The sequence below is a fragment of the Phyllobates terribilis genome, unplaced genomic scaffold, assembly GCF_046119375.1.
Source record: "Phyllobates terribilis strain yellow unplaced genomic scaffold, ASM4611937v1 Scaffold_5__5_contigs__length_657084704, whole genome shotgun sequence".
NCBI classification, from domain to species: Eukaryota; Metazoa; Chordata; class Amphibia; order Anura; family Dendrobatidae; genus Phyllobates; species Phyllobates terribilis.
In genome coordinates this window covers 628,193,139-628,212,620 of record NW_027362765.1, presented here as the reverse complement: position 1 = coordinate 628,212,620, position 19,482 = coordinate 628,193,139, and the positions used below count along the sequence as shown (strand labels likewise).

The 19,482-nt window shown below is 56.3% G+C and overlaps 2 non-coding genes across 2 annotated transcripts; both read left to right on the top strand.

The window, feature by feature from the left end:
• The first annotated feature begins 17,162 nt into the window (after positions 1-17,162).
• TRNAT-UGU (transfer RNA threonine (anticodon UGU)) lies at positions 17,163-17,235 on the top strand. The gene has a single exon. It is a non-coding gene; the product is annotated as a tRNA-Thr (tRNA).
• Positions 17,236-17,434: 199 nt separating this feature from the next.
• Positions 17,435-17,505, top strand: TRNAG-CCC (transfer RNA glycine (anticodon CCC)). Its single transcript has one exon. It is a non-coding gene; the product is annotated as a tRNA-Gly (tRNA).
• Positions 17,506-19,482: the final 1,977 nt, after the last annotated feature.

Below are 19,482 nucleotides of genomic sequence, written 5' to 3'. Positions count from 1 at the left end.
ACCTGAAACACCTGGCGGAAGTGTTCGAGGCTCTGTCGAGTTACGGCCTAAAGGTGAAACCCTCCAAGTGTCACCTCCTGAAACCAAAGGTGCAGTACCTGGGACACGTAGTGAGCGCTGACGGAGTGGCTCCCGACCCTGATAAAATCACCGCAATTAAGGAATGGCCAAGCCCCTCCAGCGTAAAAGAAGTGCGGCAGTTCCTCGGGTTGGTAGGCTACTACCGAAGGTTTATTCCCGGTTTCACCAAAAAGGCAGCACCTATGCAGGACCTCCTGATAGGCCAGTCCCGGAAGGCCAAGAACCAGAAGCCGCCCTTCAAATGGGAAGAGCTGGAAGAAGAGTCCTTCCGCCAGCTGAAGATGGCCCTCACGGGGGACGAAATCCTGGCGTACCCGGATTATAGCCAGCCCTTTATCCTCTACACCGACGCCAGTAACATCGGGCTAGGAGCCGTACTGTCCCAGATCCAGCAGGGGAAGGAACGAGTAATCGCCTACGCCAGCCGAAAACTGCGACCCACCGAAAGGAACCCCGAGAATTACAGCTCATTTAAGTTAGAGTTCCTGGCCGTAGTATGGGCAATCACTGAGCGCTTTAAGCATTACCTCGCTTCTTCCCGGTTCACCGTGTACACGGATAACAACCCGCTGACACACCTGGACACGGCAAGACTCGGTGCCCTGGAGCAGAGGTGGATGGCCCGTCTGTCCAACTACGAGTTCACAATTAAATACCGGGCAGGACGCTCCAATACCGACGCGGACGCCCTGTCCAGGATGCCCAACCTGCCGGACGGAGGAGAAGATCCGGAGGGACTGGAAGAAGTTGAACTCCCTGCGTTCCACCGTCATGGGACTATTCAGTATTCCCACCGGGTAAGGAGTAAGCAGGCTGCTACGTTGAACCCCTTACCCCACTACAACTGGGCGGAAACGCAAGACAGCGACCCTGCCGTCCGACTGGTGAAGGAGATGCTGACTCGGCCGGAGGCTCGCCTTGAACCAGACGCTCCGGAGGAAGCCAAACAACTATGGGCAGAGAAGAGTCGACTGTTCCTTTACAAAGGGAAGTTGTGCCGCAGAATGGTTAACTCCCGGACGCATGAATTACTCTGGCAAGTAGTGGTGCCACGAAGAGACGCAGCCATGGTGATGGAGGCATACCACGACGGAGCTGGACACTTTGGGTGGAAAAAGCTGGAGTTCCTGCTGCGCGAGCGGTTCCACTGGGTAGGCATGAGGGGAACCATCGAGAAGTGGTGCAGAGATTGTGGCCCGTGCAACCTGAGAAGGAAGGACCGAGCCAGCCAGAAGACTCCCCTGCAGTCCATCGTCACCCGGCAACCGTTGGAACTGGTAGCCTTGGATCATGTAAAACTGACCCCAAGCAGAAGTGGCTACGTCTACGCGTTAACCATCGTGGATCATTACTCCCGGTTCTTGGTTGTCGTCCCCGTCAAGGACTTAACGGCTCAAACAGCAGCTAGAGCCTTCCAGCAGCACTTCTGCCGTCCACACGGGTACCCGGACCAAGTGCTGACGGACCAGGGACCTGCCTTTGAAGCGGAGGTCTTTCAGGAATTCTGCAATCTGTATGGCTGCCGGAAGATAAGGACGACACCCTACCATCCGCAGACTAATGGACTTTGTGAAAAAATGAACCAGGTGGTAATGGATCTTCTAAAAACGTTGCCCCTGGAAGAACGCAGTCTGTGGCCTGAAAAGTTGCCCGATCTGGTGGACCTATACAACCACATCCCGGTAGGTTCCACCAACTGTACCCCGGCTTACCTAATGAGGGCAAGACCTGGTAAGTTACCTGTTGACCTGGAAATGGGAGTCCTGACCCCCGAGGACACTTCACCAGAAACAGACTGGGACACAGAGAGGCAGCAGCAGTACCGGAGAGTACAGGAGAGCGTGGAGCGAAGTCTCTGTCAGGCTAGGGAAAGACAAGAGAAAACTTACAACCAGTATGCTCCCGCTGTTCCCCTGGTACCCGGAGAGCAGGTCTTGAAGAGGAAGAGACGGCTCCACAAGTTGGACGACCAGTGGGAGAAGGACCCGTACACCGTACTGCCCTCAAGCCACGAGAACCCGAAGGTCTGTACCATCAGTAAAGACGGAGGGGAAACCACAGCCATTGTATCCCGGGACCACCTGAAGAAGTGTCCCGAACAACTGAGGAACCCTGAAGAGGAACAAGAAGACCATCGACCCGTGGAAGAAAGGGAAGATATGGTTAGTACCGTGCTCGGGGACTTCCCTCAGTCTTGGACTCAAGTCAATGGTGCAGTTGTGGTACCCGTACTCACCTTCCTCCAACCATCATCCCAAGAACCTACGGAGCAACGGGTAGAGCTGGAAGAACAGCCGGTCCAGGAGGCAGAAGACTCCACACAAGCAGAACAGGAGAATCAACCCTCTGCTTATAGTGAGCCTGCCGTACCCCTAGTGAGACAAAGAGCCGGTAGACAGCTGCCCAGTTTACCCTTGACAGTTCCTACACCCTGTAGTTCAGGGCCAGACAGTCAGCTCCGTAGGTCCACTCGGGCCACTAGAGGCCAGTTACCCGCACGCTGGAGAATTTGAAGTGTATAAATTGTTTTATTTATGTTTTTCTGTGTCTTGTTGCTTGTGTATAATTTTGTGTTTCTAGTTATTTTTAGGGATCCTTGGTGGATTTACCGGGAATCCTTGTACATAGTTGGAGCGTAACCCAGGATGGACTAGAGACTGTTAAGGACTCGGGGTAGGACAGACCCCTACCTGGTTACGTCTCCCTGTGTTGGTGAAATGGACACCTTGCTTTCTTCAGAGACTGCACCCGGTTGCGGACACGCCGTAACCATCTTTATATGTTTTCTTATTGTATTATTAATGTTTTTGCCTTGTTATGTTTTTCTAAATGTGTTTAGTCCCGGAGTACTAAATTTCACTAGGGGGGAATGTGGCACCCCAGGGGTCTGGTTTTCCACAGTAATGTAATGTTATGTCTGAGAGCAGATGGGAGGTCCTTTGGTCAGGGATCCTGTGCATGCCACACCTCCTGCCCAGTCTTGGGAGGGGAAGAACTTCCCCTGTATAAACCCGGGGCTGAGGCAGGGTGAGTCAGACAAGTGGAGTAGTGACAAGAAGCAGCATAGGAAACAGCAGAGTCACAAGGAGTCAGGGGCTGGCAGCTGCAGAGCTCGCCCTGACTAAGAAGACTTCTTTCCGGACCCGGAGTCCGAGGCTGTGGGGACTAACTCCTACCCAGTAGCAGAATCCGTCAGGCAGGGGATTTCAGGTCCTCTGGCCCAGAAGCCCGAAGGCACGGTCACACGCGTGGGACCAGCACCGCCATCGTGGAGCGGAAGCCATTAGAAGGCCCCGAGTCACCGGCCATACGGGTGAGCACCACACGGTACACTCAGGGACGTGGGCTACTTACATCAGCTTCTAGCAAGGTAGCCAGAAGAGTACAGTCAGTTTGGGAGGCCTACAAATACGCCTGGCCAGGGGAGATCCCATCTGCTCAAGGACTGACCAGGCCCCGTTCGCTAGCAAGTACTCCGGGAGGGTCTATCGTTGTTACCAGTAAAGACCCTGAACTACACCGTACCGTCTCTGAGTGGTTCCTGCTACCCCCATCATCCACGTCGGCTGCCCTGAGGCCATACCCCTCCCGTTGGGGGTTATACTATCACGCTGCATAATCCTACCATCGGCCTCAGCGGTCTGCCCCGCAGCAGCAGCTCTCTGGCTGCACTCAACGGGTGGCGTAGTCATCAACTATTTACTACTAATAGACTGCCGTCCAGTTTGACTCCCTGGGCACGGACCGGGTCACCGCCACGAGACTACAACCCTCCACGGATCCGGCTCCGGGAAAGTTCCCGCGTGCGCACCGCAGTGCGACACTGGCCCAGGGGCGCGTCATATACATTGGCCAGGGCCCCTCTCACTCCTCCCTGTATATATTGGCCAGGGCCCCTCACACTCCTCCCTGTATATATTGGCCAGGGCCCCTCTCACTCCTCCCTGTATACATTGGCCAGGGCCCCTCACACTCCTCCCTGTATATATTGGCCAGGGCCCCTCACACTCCTCCCTGTATATATTGGCCAGGGCCCCTCACACTCCTCCCTGTATATATTGGCCAGGGCCCCTCTCACTCCTCCCTGTATACATTGGCCAGGGCCCCTCTCACTCCTCCCTGTATACATTGGCCAGGGCCCCTCACACTCCTCCCTGTATATATTGGCCAGGGCCCCTCACACTCCTCCCTGTATATATTGGCCAGTGCCCCTTTCACTCCTCCCTGTATATATTGGCCAGGGCCCCTCACACTCCTCCCTGTATATATTGGCCAGGGCCCCTCACACTCCTCTCTGTATATATTGGCCAGGGCCCCTCTCACTCCTCCCTGTATACATTGGCCAGGGCCCCTCACACTCCTCCCTGCATATATTGGCCAGGGCCCCTCACACTCCTCCCTGCATATATTGGCCAGGGCCCCTAACACTCCTCCCTGTATATATTGGCCAGGGCCCCTCTCACTCCTCCCTGTATACATTGGCCAGGGCCCCTCTCACTCCTCCCTGTATATATTGGCCAGGGCCCCCTCACACTCCTCCCTGTATATATTGGCCAGGGCCCCTCACACTCCTCCCTGTATATATTGGCCAGGGCCCCTCACACTCCTCCCTGTATATATTGGCCAGGGCCCCTCTCACTCCTCCCTGTATATATTGGCCAGGGCCCCTCACACTCCTCCCTGTATATATTGGCCAGGGCCCCTCTCACTCCTCCCTGTATACATTGGCCAGGGCCCCTCTCACTCCTCCCTGTATATATTGGCCAGGGCCCTCTCACACTCCTCCCTGTATATATTGGCCAGGGCCCCTCACACTCCTCCCTGTATATATTGGCCAGGGCCCCTCACACTCCTCCCTGTATATATTGGTCAGGGCCCCTCTCACTCCTCCCTGTATATATTGGCCAGGGCCCCTCACACTCCTCCCTGTATATATTGGCCAGGGCCCCTCTCACTCCTCCCTGTATACATTGGCCAGGGCCCCTCTCACTCCTCCCTGTATATATTGGCCAGGGCCCCTCTCACTCCTCCCTGTATATATTGGCCAGGGCCCCTCACACTCCTCCCTGTATATATTGGCCAGGGCCCCTCTCACTCCTCCCTGCATATATTGGCCAGGGCCCCTCACACTCCTCCCTGTATATATTGGCCAGGGCCCCTCACACTCCTCCCTGTATATATTGGCCAGGGCCCCTCTCACTCCTCCCTGTATACATTGCCCAGGGCCCCTCACACTCCTCCCTGTATATATTGGCCAGGGCCCCTCACACTCCTCCCTGCATATATTGGCCAGGGCCCCTCACACTCCTCCCTGTATATATTGGCCAGGGCCCCTCACACTCCTCCCTGCATATATTGGCCAGGGCCCCTCACACTCCTCCCTGTATATATTGGCCAGGGCCCCTCACACTCCTCCCTGTATATATTGGCCAGGGCCCCTCTCACTCCTCCCTGTATATATTGGCCAGGGCCCCTCACACTCCTCCCTGTATATATTGGCCAGGGCCCCTCACACTCCTCCCTGTATATATTGGCCAGGGCCCCTCATACTCCTCCCTGTATATATTGGCCAGGGCCCCTCTCACTCCTCCCTGTATACATTGGCCAGGGCCCCTCTCACTCCTCCCTGTATATATTGGCCAGGGCCCCTCACACTCCTCCCTGTATATATTGGCCAGGGCCCCTCTCACTCCTCCCTGTATACATTGGCCAGGGCCCCTCACACTCCTCCCTGTATATATTGGCCAGTGCCCCTCACATTCCTCCCTGTATATATTGGCCAGGGCCCCTCATACTCCTCCCTGTATATATTGGCCAGGGCCCCTCTCACTCCTCCCTGTATACATTGGCCAGGGCCCCTCTCACTCCTCCCTGTATATATTGGCCAGGGCCCCTCACACTCCTCCCTGTATATCTTGGCCAGGGCCCCTCTCACTCCTCCCTGTATACATTGGCCAGGGCCCCTCTCACTCCTCCCTGTATATATTGGCCAGGGCCCCCTCACACTCCTCCCTGTATATATTGGCCAGGGCCCCTCACACTCCTCCCTGTATATATTGGCCAGGGCCCCTCACACTCCTCCCTGTATATATTGGCCAGGGCCCCTCACACTCCTCCCTGTATATATTGGCCAGGGCCCCTCTCACTCCTCCCTGTATATATTGGCCAGGGCCCCTCACACTCCTCCCTGTATATATTGGCCAGTGACCCTCACACTCCTCCCTGTATATATTGGCCAGGGCCCCTCATACTCCTCCCTGTATATATTGGCCAGGGCCCCTCTCACTCCTCCCTGTATACATTGGCCAGGGCCCCTCTCACTCCTCCCTGTATATATTGGCCAGGGCCCCTCACACTCCTCCCTGTATATATTGGCCAGGGCCCCTCTCACTCCTCCCTGTATACATTGGCCAGGGCCCCTCACACTCCTCCCTGTATATATTGGCCAGGGCCCCTCACACTCCTCCCTGTATACATTGGCCAGGGCCCCTCTCACTCCTCCCTGTATATATTGGCCAGGGCCCCTCACACTCCTCCCTGTATATATTGGCCAGGGCCCCTCTCACTCCTCCCTGTATACATTGGCCAGGGCCCCTCACACTCCTCCCTGTATATATTGGCCAGGGCCCCTCACACTCCTCCCTGTATATATTGGCCAGGGCCCCTCACACTCCTCCCTGTATACATTGGCCAGGGCCCCTCTCACTCCTCCCTGTATACATTGGCCAGGGCCCCTCTCACTCCTCCCTGTATATATTGGCCAGGGCCCCTCACACTCCTCCCTGTATATATTGGCCAGGGCCCCTCTCACTCCTCCCTGTATACATTGGCCAGGGCCCCTCTCACTCCTCCCTGTATATATTGGCCAGGGCCCCCTCACACTCCTCCCTGTATATATTGGCCAGGGCCCCTCACACTCCTCCCTGTATATATTGGCCAGGGCCCCTCACACTCCTCCCTGTATATATTGGCCAGGGCCCCTCTCACTCCTCCCTGTATATATTGGCCAGGGCCCCTCACACTCCTCCCTGTATATATTGGCCAGTGCCCCTCACACTCCTCCCTGTATATATTGGCCAGGGCCCCTCATACTCCTCCCTGTATATATTGGCCAGGGCCCCTCTCACTCCTCCCTGTATACATTGGCCAGGGCCCCTCTCACTCCTCCCTGTATATATTGGCCAGGGCCCCTCACACTCCTCCCTGTATATATTGGCCAGGGCCCCTCTCACTCCTCCCTGTATACAATGGCCAGGGCCCCTCACACTCCTCCCTGTATATATTGGCCAGGGCCCCTCACACTCCTCCCTGTATACATTGGCCAGGGCCCCTCTCACTCCTCCCTGTATATATTGGCCAGGGCCCCTCACACTCCTCCCTGTATATATTGGCCAGGGCCCCTCTCACTCCTCCCTGTATACATTGGCCAGGGCCCCTCACACTCCTCCCTGTATATATTGGCCAGGGCCCCTCACACTCCTCCCTGTATATATTGGCCAGGGCCCCTCTCACTCCTCCCTGTATACATTGGCCAGGGCCCCTCACACTCCTCCCTGTATATATTGGCCAGGGCCCCTCATACTCCTCCCTGTATATATTGGCCAGGGCCCCTCTCACTCCTCCCTGTATACATTGGCCAGGGCCCCTCTCACTCCTCCCTGTATATATTGGCCAGGGCCCCTCACACTCCTCCCTGTATGTATTGGCCAGGGCCCCTCTCACTCCTCCCTGTATACATTGGCCAGGGCCCCTCTCACTCCTCCCTGTATATATTGGCCAGGGCCCCCTCACACTCCTCCCTGTATATATTGGCCAGGGCCCCTCACACTCCTCCCTGTATATATTGGCCAGGGCCCCTCACACTCCTCCCTGTATATTTTGGCCAGGGCCCCTCTCACTCCTCCCTGTATATATTGGCCAGGGCCCCTCACACTCCTCCCTGTATATATTGGCCAGTGCCCCTCACACTCCTCCCTGTATATATTGGCCAGGGCCTCACTCCTCCCTGTATACATTGGCCAGGGCCCCTCACACTCCTCCCTGTATATATTGGCCAGGGCCCCTCACACTCCTCCCTGTATACATTGGCCAGGGCCCCTCTCACTCCTCCCTGTATATATTGGCCAGGGCCCCTCACACTCCTCCCTGTATATATTGGCCAGGGCCCCTCACACTCCTCCCTGTATATATTGGCCAGTGCCCCTTTCACTCCTCCCTGTATATATTGGCCAGGGCCCCTCACACTCCTCCCTGTATATATTGGCCAGGGCCCCTCATACTCCTCCCTGTATATATTGGCCAGGGCCCCTCTCACTCCTCCCTGTATACATTGGCCAGGGCCCCTCTCACTCCTCCCTGTATATATTGGCCAGGGCCCCTCACACTCCTCCCTGTATATATTGGCCAGGGCCCCTCTCACTCCTCCCTGTATACATTGGCCAGGGCCCCTCTCACTCCTCCCTGTATATATTGGCCAGGGCCCCCTCACACTCCTCCCTGTATATATTGGCCAGGGCCCCTCACACTCCTCCCTGTATATTTTGGCCAGGGCCCCTCTCACTCCTCCCTGTATATATTGGCCAGGGCCCCTCACACTCCTCCCTGTATATATTGGCCAGTGCCCCTCACACTCCTCCCTGTATATATTGGCCAGGGCCCCTCATACTCCTCCCTGTATATATTGGCCAGGGCCCCTCTCACTCCTCCCTGTATACATTGGCCAGGGCCCCTCTCACTCCTCCCTGTATATATTGGCCAGGGCCCCTCACACTCCTCCCTGTATATATTGGCCAGGGCCCCTCACACTCCTCCCTGTATATATTGGCCAGGGCCCCTCACACTCCTCCCTGTATATATTGGCCAGGGCCCCTCACACTCCTCCCTGTATATATTGGCCAGGGCCCCTCACACTCCTCCCTGTATACATTGGCCAGGGCCCCTCTCACTCCTCCCTGTATATATTGGCCAGGGCCCCTCACACTCCTCCCTGTATATATTGGCCAGGGCCCCTCTCACTCCTCCCTGTATACATTGGCCAGGGCCCCTCACACTCCTCCCTGTATATATTGGCCAGGGCCCCTCACACTCCTCCCTGTATACATTGGTCAGGGCCCCTCTCACTCCTCCCTGTATATATTGGCCAGGGCCCCTCACACTCCTCCCTGTATATATTGGCCAGGGCCCCTCTCACTCCTCCCTGTATACATTGGCCAGGGCCCCTCACACTCCTCCCTGTATATATTGGCCAGGGCCCCTCACACTCCTCCCTGTATATATTGGCCAGGGCCCCTCACACTCCTCCCTGTATATATTGGCCAGGGCCCCTCTCACTCCTCCCTGTATACATTGGCCAGGGCCCCTCACACTCCTCCCTGTATACATTGGCCAGGGCCCCTCACACTCCTCCCTGTATATATTGGCCAGGGCCCCTCACACTCCTCCCTGTATACATTGGCCAGGGCCCCTCACACTCCTCCCTGTATACATTGGCCAGGGCCCCTCACACTCCTCCCTGTATATATTGGCCAGGGCCCCTCACACTCCTCCCTGTATACATTGGCCAGGGCCCCTCACACTCCTCCCTGTATATATTGGCCAGGGCCCCTCACACTCCTCCCTGTATATATTGGCCAGTGCCCCTCACACTCCTCCCTGTATATATTGGCCAGGGCCCCTCATACTCCTCCCTGTATATATTGGCCAGGGCCCCTCTCACTCCTCCCTGTATACATTGGCCAGGGCCCCTCTCACTCCTCCCTGTATATATTGGCCAGGGCCCCTGACACTCCTCCCTGTATATATTGGCCAGGGCCCCTCACACTCCTCCCTGTATATATTGGCCAGGGCCCCTCACACTCCTCCCTGTATATATTGGCCAGGGCCCCTCTCACTCCTCCCTGTATACATTGGCCAGGGCCCCTCACACTCCTCCCTGTATATATTGGCCAGGGCCCCTCACACTCCTCCCTGTATATATTGGCCAGGGCCCCTCTCACTCCTCCCTGTATACATTGGCCAGGGCCCCTCACACTCCTCCCTGTATACATTGGCCAGGGCCCCTCACACTCCTCCCTGTATATATTGGCCAGGGCCCCTCACACTCCTCCCTGTATATATTGGCCAGGGCCCCTCTCACTCCTCCCTGTATACATTGGCCAGGGCCCCTCTCACTCCTCCCTGTATATATTGGCCAGGGCCCCTCTCACTCCTCCCTGTATACATTGGCCAGGGCCCCTCTCACTCCTCCCTGTATATATTGGCCAGGGCCCCTCACACTCCTCCCTGTATATATTGGCCAGGGCCCCTCACACTCCTCCCTGTATATATTGGCCAGGGCCCCTCACACTCCTCCCTGTATATATTGGCCAGTGCCCCTCACACTCCTCCCTGTATATATTGGCCAGGGCCCCTCATACTCCTCCCTGTATATATTGGCCAGGGCCCCTCTCACTCCTCCCTGTATACATTGGCCAGGGCCCCTCTCACTCCTCCCTGTATATATTGGCCAGGGCCCCTCACACTCCTTCCTGTATATATTGGCCAGGGCCCCTCACACTCCTCCCTGTATATATTGGCCAGGGCCCCTCACACTCCTCCCTGTATATATTGGCCAGGGCCCCTCTCACTCCTCCCTGTATACATTGGCCAGGGCCCCTCTCACTCCTCCCTGTATATATTGGCCAGGGCCCCTCACACTCCTCCCTGTATATATTGGCCAGGGCCCCTCTCACTCCTCCCTGTATACATTGGCCAGGGCCCCTCACACTCCTCCCTGTATATATTGGCCAGGGCCCCTCACACTCCTCCCTGTATATATTGGCCAGGGCCCCTCTCACTCCTCCCTGTATACATTGGCCAGGGCCCCTCACACTCCTCCCTGTATACATTGGCCAGGGCCCCTCACACTCCTCCCTGTATATATTGGCCAGGGCCCCTCACACTCCTCCCTGTATACATTGGCCAGGGCCCCTCACACTCCTCCCTGTATACATTGGCCAGGGCCCCTCACACTCCTCCCTGTATATATTGGCCAGGGCCCCTCACACTCCTCCCTGTATACATTGGCCAGGGCCCCTCACACTCCTCCCTGTATATATTGGCCAGGGCCCCTCACACTCCTCCCTGTATATATTGGCCAGGGCCCCTCACACTCCTCCCTGTATACATTGGCCAGGGCCCCTCTCACTCCTCCCTGTATATATTGGCCAGGGCCCCCTCACACTCCTCCCTGTATATATTGGCCAGGGCCCCTCACACTCCTCCCTGTATATATTGGCCAGGGCCCCTCACACTCCTCCCTGTATATTTTGGCCAGGGCCCCTCTCACTCCTCCCTGTATATATTGGCCAGGGCCCCTCACACTCCTCCCTGTATATATTGGCCAGTGCCCCTCACACTCCTCCCTGTATATATTGGCCAGGGCCTCACTCCTCCCTGTATACATTGGCCAGGGCCCCTCACACTCCTCCCTGTATATATTGGCCAGGGCCCCTCACACTCCTCCCTGTATACATTGGCCAGGGCCCCTCTCACTCCTCCCTGTATATATTGGCCAGGGCCCCTCACACTCCTCCCTGTATATATTGGCCAGGGCCCCTCACACTCCTCCCTGTATATATTGGCCAGTGCCCCTTTCACTCCTCCCTGTATATATTGGCCAGGGCCCCTCACACTCCTCCCTGTATATATTGGCCAGGGCCCCTCACACTCCTCCCTGTATATATTGGCCAGGGCCCCTCACAGTCCTCCCTGTATATATTGGCCAGGGCCCCTCACACTCCTCCCTGTATATATTGGCCAGGGCCCCTCACACTCCTCCCTGTATATATTGGCCAGGGCCCCTCACACTCCTCCCTGTATATATTGGCCAGGGCCCCTCACACTCCTCCCTGTATATATTGGCCAGGGCCCCTCACACTCCTCCCTGTATATATTGGCCAGGGCCCCTCTCACTCCTCCCTGTATACATTGGCCAGGGCCCCTCACACTCCTCCCTGTATACATTGGCCAGGGCCCCTCACACTCCTCCCTGTATATATTGGCCAGGGCCCCTCACACTCCTCCCTGTATACATTGGCCAGGGCCCCTCACACTCCTCCCTGTATACATTGGCCAGGGCCCCTCACACTCCTCCCTGTATATATTGGCCAGGGCCCCTCACACTCCTCCCTGTATACATTGGCCAGGGCCCCTCACACTCCTCCCTGTATATATTGGCCAGGGCCCCTCACACTCCTCCCTGTATATATTGGCCAGTGCCCCTCACACTCCTCCCTGTATATATTGGCCAGGGCCCCTCATACTCCTCCCTGTATATATTGGCCAGGGCCCCTCTCACTCCTCCCTGTATACATTGGCCAGGGCCCCTCTCACTCCTCCCTGTATATATTGGCCAGGGCCCCTCACACTCCTCCCTGTATATATTGGCCAGGGCCCCTCTCACTCCTCCCTGTATACATTGGCCAGGGCCCCTCACACTCCTCCCTGTATATATTGGCCAGGGCCCCTCACACTCCTCCCTGTATACATTGGCCAGGGCCCCTCTCACTCCTCCCTGTATATATTGGCCAGGGCCCCTCACACTCCTCCCTGTATATATTGGCCAGGGCCCCTCTCACTCCTCCCTGTATACATTGGCCAGGGCCCCTCACACTCCTCCCTGTATATATTGGCCAGGGCCCCTCACACTCCTCCCTGTATATATTGGCCAGGGCCCCTCTCACTCCTCCCTGTATACATTGGCCAGGGCCCCTCACACTCCTCCCTGTATACATTGGCCAGGGCCCCTCACACTCCTCCCTGTATATATTGGCCAGGGCCCCTCACACTCCTCCCTGTATACATTGGCCAGGGCCCCTCACACTCCTCCCTGTATACATTGGCCAGGGCCCCTCACACTGCTCCCTGTATATATTGGCCAGGGCCCCTCACACTCCTCCCTGTATATATTGGCCAGTGCCCCTTTCACTCCTCCCTGTATATATTGGCCAGGGTCCCTCACACTCCTCCCTGTATATATTGGCCAGGGCCCCTCACACTCCTCCCTGTATATATTGGCCAGGGCCCCTCACACTCCTCCCTGTATATTTTGGCCAGGGCCCCTCTCACTCCTCCCTGTATATATTGGCCAGGGCCCCTCACACTCCTCCCTGTATATATTGGCCAGTGCCCCTCACACTCCTCCCTGTATATATTGGCCAGGGCCTCACTCCTCCCTGTATACATTGGCCAGGGCCCCTCACACTCCTCCCTGTATATATTGGCCAGGGCCCCTCACACTCCTTCCTGTATATATTGGCCAGGGCCCCTCACACTCCTCCCTGTATATATTGGCCAGGGCCCCTCACACTCCTTCCTGTATATATTGGCCAGTGCCCCTTTCACTCCTCCCTGTATATATTGGCCAGGGCCCCTCACACTCCTCCCTGTATATATTGGCCAGGGCCCCTCATACTCCTCCCTGTATATATTGGCCAGGGCCCCTCTCACTCCTCCCTGTATACATTGGCCAGGGCCCCTCTCACTCCTCCCTGTATATATTGGCCAGGGCCCCTCACACTCCTCCCTGTATATATTGGCCAGGGCCCCTCTCACTCCTCCCTGTATACATTGGTCAGGGCCCCTCTCACTCCTCCCTGTATATATTGGCCAGGGCCCCCTCACACTCCTCCCTGTATATATTGGCCAGGGCCCCTCACACTCCTCCCTGTATATATTGGCCAGGGCCCCTCTCACTCCTCCCTGTATACATTGGCCAGGGCCCCTCACACTCCTCCCTGTATATATTGGCCAGGGCCCCTCACACTCCTCCCTGTATACATTGGCCAGGGCCCCTCACACTCCTCCCTGTATACATTGGCCAGGGCCCCTCACACTCCTCCCTGTATATATTGGCCAGGGCCCCTCACACTCCTCCCTGTATACATTGGCCAGGGCCCCTCACACTACTCCCTGTATATATTGGCCAGGGCCCCTCACACTCCTCCCTGTATATATTGGCCAGTGCCCCTCACACTCCTCCCTGTATATATTGGCCAGGGCCCCTCATACTCCTCCCTGTATATATTGGCCAGGGCCCCTCACACCCTCACACTCCTCCCTGTATATATTGGCCAGTGCCCCTCACACTCCTCCCTGTATATATTGGCCAGGGCCCCTCATACTCCTCCCTGTATACATTGGCCAGGGCCCCTCACACTCCTCCCTGTATATATTGGCCAGGGCCCCTCACTCCTCCCTGTATACATTGGCCAGGGCCCCTCACACTCCTCCCTGTATACATTGGCCAGGGCCCCTCACACTCCTCCCTGTATATATTGGCCAGGGCCCCTCACACTCCTCCCTGTATACATTGGCCAGGGCCCCTCACACTCCTCCCTGTATACATTGGCCAGGGCCCCTCACACTCCTCCCTGTATATATTGGCCAGGGCCCCTCACACTCCTCCCTGTATACATTGGCCAGGGCCCCTCACACTCCTCCCTGTATATATTGGCCAGGGCCCCTCACACTCCTCCCTGTATATATTGGCCAGTGCCCCTCACACTCCACCCTGTATATATTGGCCAGGGCCCCTCACACTCCTCCCTGTATATATTGGCCAGGGCCCCTCTCACTCCTCCCTGTATACATTGGCCAGGGCCCCTCACACTCCTCCCTGTATACATTGGCCAGGGCCCCTCTCACTCCTCCCTGTATATATTGGCCAGGGCCCCTCACACTCCTCCCTGTATATATTGGCCAGGGCCCCTCTCACTCCTCCCTGTATACATTGGCCAGGGCCCCTCACACTCCTCCCTGTATATATTGGCCAGGGCCCCTCACACTCCTCCCTGTATATATTGGCCAGGGCCCCTCATACTCCTCCCTGTATATATTGGCCAGGGCCCCTCTCACTCCTCCCTGTATACATTGGCCAGGGCCCCTCTCACTCCTCCCTGTATATATTGGCCAGGGCCCCTCTCACTCCTCCCTGTATATATTGGCCAGGGCCCCTCACACTCCTCCCTGTATATATTGGCCAGGGCCCCTCTCACTCCTCCCTGTATACATTGGCCAGGGCCCCTCTCACTCCTCCCTGTATATATTGGCCAGGGCCCCTCACACTCCTCCCTGTATATATTGGCCAGGGCCCCTCTCACTCCTCCCTGTATACATTGGCCAGGGCCCCTCTCACTCCTCCCTGTATATATTGGCCAGGGCCCCTCTCACTCCTCCCTGTATATATTGGCCAGGGCCCCTCTCACTCCTCCCTGTATACATTGGCCAGGGCCCCTCACACTCCTCCCTGTATATATTGGCCAGGGCCCCTCACACTCCTCCCTGCATATATTGGCCAGGGCCCCTCACACTCCTCCCTGTATATATTGGCCAGGGCCCCTCTCACTCCTCCCTGTATACATTGGCCAGGGCCCCTCACACTCCTCCCTGTATACATTGGCCAGGGCCCCTCACACTCCTCCCTGTATATATTGGCCAGGGCCCCTCACACTCCTCCCTGTATATATTGGCCAGGGCCCCTCACACTCCTCCCTGTATATATTGGCCAGGGCCCCTCTCACTCCTCCCTGTATATATTGGCCAGGGCCCCTCACACTCCTCCCTGTATATATTGGCCAGGGCCCCTCTCACTCCTCCCTGTATACATTGGCCAGGGCCCCTCTCACTCCTCCCTGTATATATTGGCCAGGGCCCCTCACACTCCTCCCTGTATACATTGGCCAGGGCCCCTCACACTCCTCCCTGTATATATTGGCCAGGGCCCCTCACACTCCTCCCTGTATATATTGGCCAGGGCCCCTCTCACTCCTCCCTGTATATATTGGCCAGGGCCCCTCTCACTCCTCCCTGTATATATTGGCCAGGGCCCCTCACACTCCTCCCTGTATATATTGGCCAGGGCCCCTCTCACTCCTCCCTGTATACATTGGCCAGGGCCCCTCTCACTCCTCCCTGTATATATTGGCCAGGGCCCCTCACACTCCTCCCTGTATATATTGGCCAGGGCCCCTCTCACTCCTCCCTGTATACATTGGCCAGGGCCCCTCTCACTCCTCCCTGTATATATTGGCCAGGGCCCCTCTCACTCCTCCCTGTATATATTGGCCAGGGCCCCTCTCACTCCTCCCTGTATACATTGGCCAGGGCCCCTCACACTCCTCCCTGTATATATTGGCCAGGGCCCCTCACACTCCTCCCTGCATATATTGGCCAGGGCCCCTCACACTCCTCCCTGTATATATTGGCCAGGGCCCCTCACACTCCTCCCTGTATATATTGGCCAGGGCCCCTCTCACTCCTCCCTGTATACATTGGCCAGGGCCCCTCACACTCCTCCCTGTATATATTGGCCAGGGCCCCTCACACTCCTCCCTGTATACATTGGCCAGGGCCCCTCACACTCCTCCCTGTATACATTGGCCAGGGCCCCTCACACTCCTCCCTGTATATATTGGCCAGGGCCCCTCACACTCCTCCCTGTATATATTGGCCAGTGCCCCTTTCACTCCTCCCTGTATACATTGGCCAGGGCCCCTCTCACTCCTCCCTGTATATATTGGCCAGTGCCCCTTTCACTCCTCCCTGTATATATTGGCCAGGGCCCCTCTCACTCCTCCCTGTATACATTGGCCAGGGCCCCTCTCAGCTGCCAGTCACTCAGCAGAAGGCTTGGCTCTGGCCGCAGTCAGGCTGAAGCTGGAGGGGCGTGGCTCAGCGCTGCTCGGCCGCTTGTAGTGATAGTGCAGCGCTTCTGTCCCTGAGCCTGAGAGGAGCCGGCTGCTTCTGTGCAGAGTGATTGTTACGCCCCTGGTTCCAAGGTTGCACACAGCTGCAAAACCCCATTTTGCTTGAGGCATACGTCCAGGAAGCTGTGCTCATGTCACAGTAAAATGACACGACTACCTTGAGCGCAGGTCTATCTCATGGGGACCTTGCTACATTCGTGAAAACAATGGACTGTTCGGTGCGAACATCACATGACTAGCACAGCCTCCTGTACGTCTATGCAGAGACTGCGTCTTGGCGGCACTGCTGCAGTGACACATAACTGAAAGGCAGAAATCCGCCCATGAGCTGTACACGGCTCCATAGCTCAGGGGTTAGAGCACTGGTCTTGTAAACCAGGGGTCGCGAGTTCAAATCTCGCTGGGGCCTTTGTTCACTTTTCCTGTTTTTTTTATTTCTGCTTATTGCGTTTTCTTTCACGATAGGTTTACAGTTCTCGGTGCATTGTAGAGACATGGGACTCCTCCAAATGTGTTTGATAGAGTCAGACACTCAGCACTATGTAGTCACAGTCCCTGGCGCTTGTCTATCACAGACAAGTTTCCAGGAGAAGCCTGTGATCCCAGCAGCGCTAGTAGTGTAGGGGTATCATGCAAGATTCCCATTCTTGCGACCCGGGTTCGAGTCCCGGCTAGCGCAGATGAATATTTTTTATTTCTATTTTTTTTATTTCTACACTGAATATGGTTTGGACAACACAAAGACACAGCAGGACTTTTTGTGTGAAATCATGTAGAGAGGATTGCTTTCCTCACTGCAGATTATTATCGTTCTACACGTGGAGCAGGCATTGTTGTGTCTCTTGTCCGGGCAGGGGGTGATGGCTACAGGCTTGTGAAGTGGCAAGTAGTGGCTTACTTTGTGTTCATGCTGCTCATAACCATAAGAGATAGAGCAGAATGACTTCAAGGTGTATAGGTTATATATACACGGATATACACGTTATGGAGCATGTAGGGACGTTGGAGCGGGCGGATATTATCATCTTTTAGGCCAGACCCTCACCATCGGGCTGTCCAGCTGGGCGTGTAGCTGTTCCTCCCTTGGCTTCTTAGTTTGGACCATTGCCGCAATTCACTTGGCCCGAGTAGTGAGGGGGGTACCCCCAGGTTAAGTTCCATCTCTGGGCTGGATGGAGGAAACTTCAGGCTTTGCCGGGGACTCTCGAGCCTTTGAACCCACAGGGCCTAAAATCTTTTGGCCCGACTGCGGGCAGTGAACCAGGCCGCTTTCCATGGCCCCGACCTTCTTTCCTGGTCTCACCTTCTCATCCTCCATGTCCATAAGCTGGTGCAGCCGCCCCTGACCACCTCTCTCTTTGTTTGCCCCTGCCGCTCCAGCATGAGTTGCCACTCCACCATCCTTGCTGAATGCTATTCTCTTGCCAATGTACAACCCTTGAATGGAGTAGTCTCTTCTGCTTCCTGAGGCACGTCATAGCCCCACCTTTCACTCACCTACCCATTTCTCTAATGTCCCTGTCGGTTTCCTCAAGCCACACCTTACCAACCAGGCGAATATTCTCCTTCCACCTTACTCTTTGAAGACTGTCACTCCCCGTTGTAGGCGGGCGGTTTTGGTTTCGGCATTCCCCTCTGTAGGTGTACCTGAAGGGCTGGATTCCGCTTCACACCCTTTTGCTTCTGTCACACTCACGATGGGTGGGTCCGTTTTGCCATTTCGCTCCACTGTCCGCCATCTTGCAGCTCTTGCTCGGCGCTGTTTTAGACTACTCCACAGTCGCCATTTTCCTTGTCACTCAAGTATTCTTTGCGCTGTGTTGCTTTCTCAGATGCAAGCCTCAATCCTATCAACTATGCCAAGTGTAGCGCTACATGAAAGTGTGGATCTCGGCTGGGGGTGTGGACTTAAGTTTTGCAGACTGCATGGGCAGGCCAGGACCATAAATTACACAGTTCAATAAAGGAAACCGTCGTTCAGTCACAGAGTCTTTACTGAACGATAACTTGATAACAGTTATGTACAAGGGATAGTGGGTATAAAGTCTTATGGTTGTTCCTCTAAAGCAGGGGTCTCAAACACGCGGCCCGCATGCGGCCCCTGAGCCTGCTTTATGCGGCCCGCAGGCACAAACCCCTTGACGATCCCGACCTGGTCCAGGAGGAGCCGCCGACAGCAGCGCTGCATTGCCGCACAGAGACTGTCTCCCAGCACAGCATTTCCAATGCCAGCTGCCGGCCAATCAGAGGCCAGCAGGTGATATCTGCGAGTATGACGTCATTGCCATACGCAGATGTCACCTGCTGGCCTCTGATTGGCTGGCGGCTGGCATTGGAAATGCTGTGCTGGGAGACGGTCTCTGTGCGGCAATGCAGCGCTGCTGTCGGCGGCTCCTCCTGGACCAGGTCAGGATCGTCAAGGGGTCTGACTCTGTGGTGCCTGCGGGCCACATCTGCAGGAAGGACGCCGAGGGAACGGAGGACAGGTGAGAATGATCTTTTTTTTTCTATTTTATGTGTGTGAAGAACAGCACAGGGGGCACATAGCCACAACATGGGGACCTGGATGGGGCACATAGCCACAAGAGGGGACCTGGATGGGGCACATAGCCACAAGAGGGGACCTGGATGGGGCACATAGCCACAAGAAGGGGAC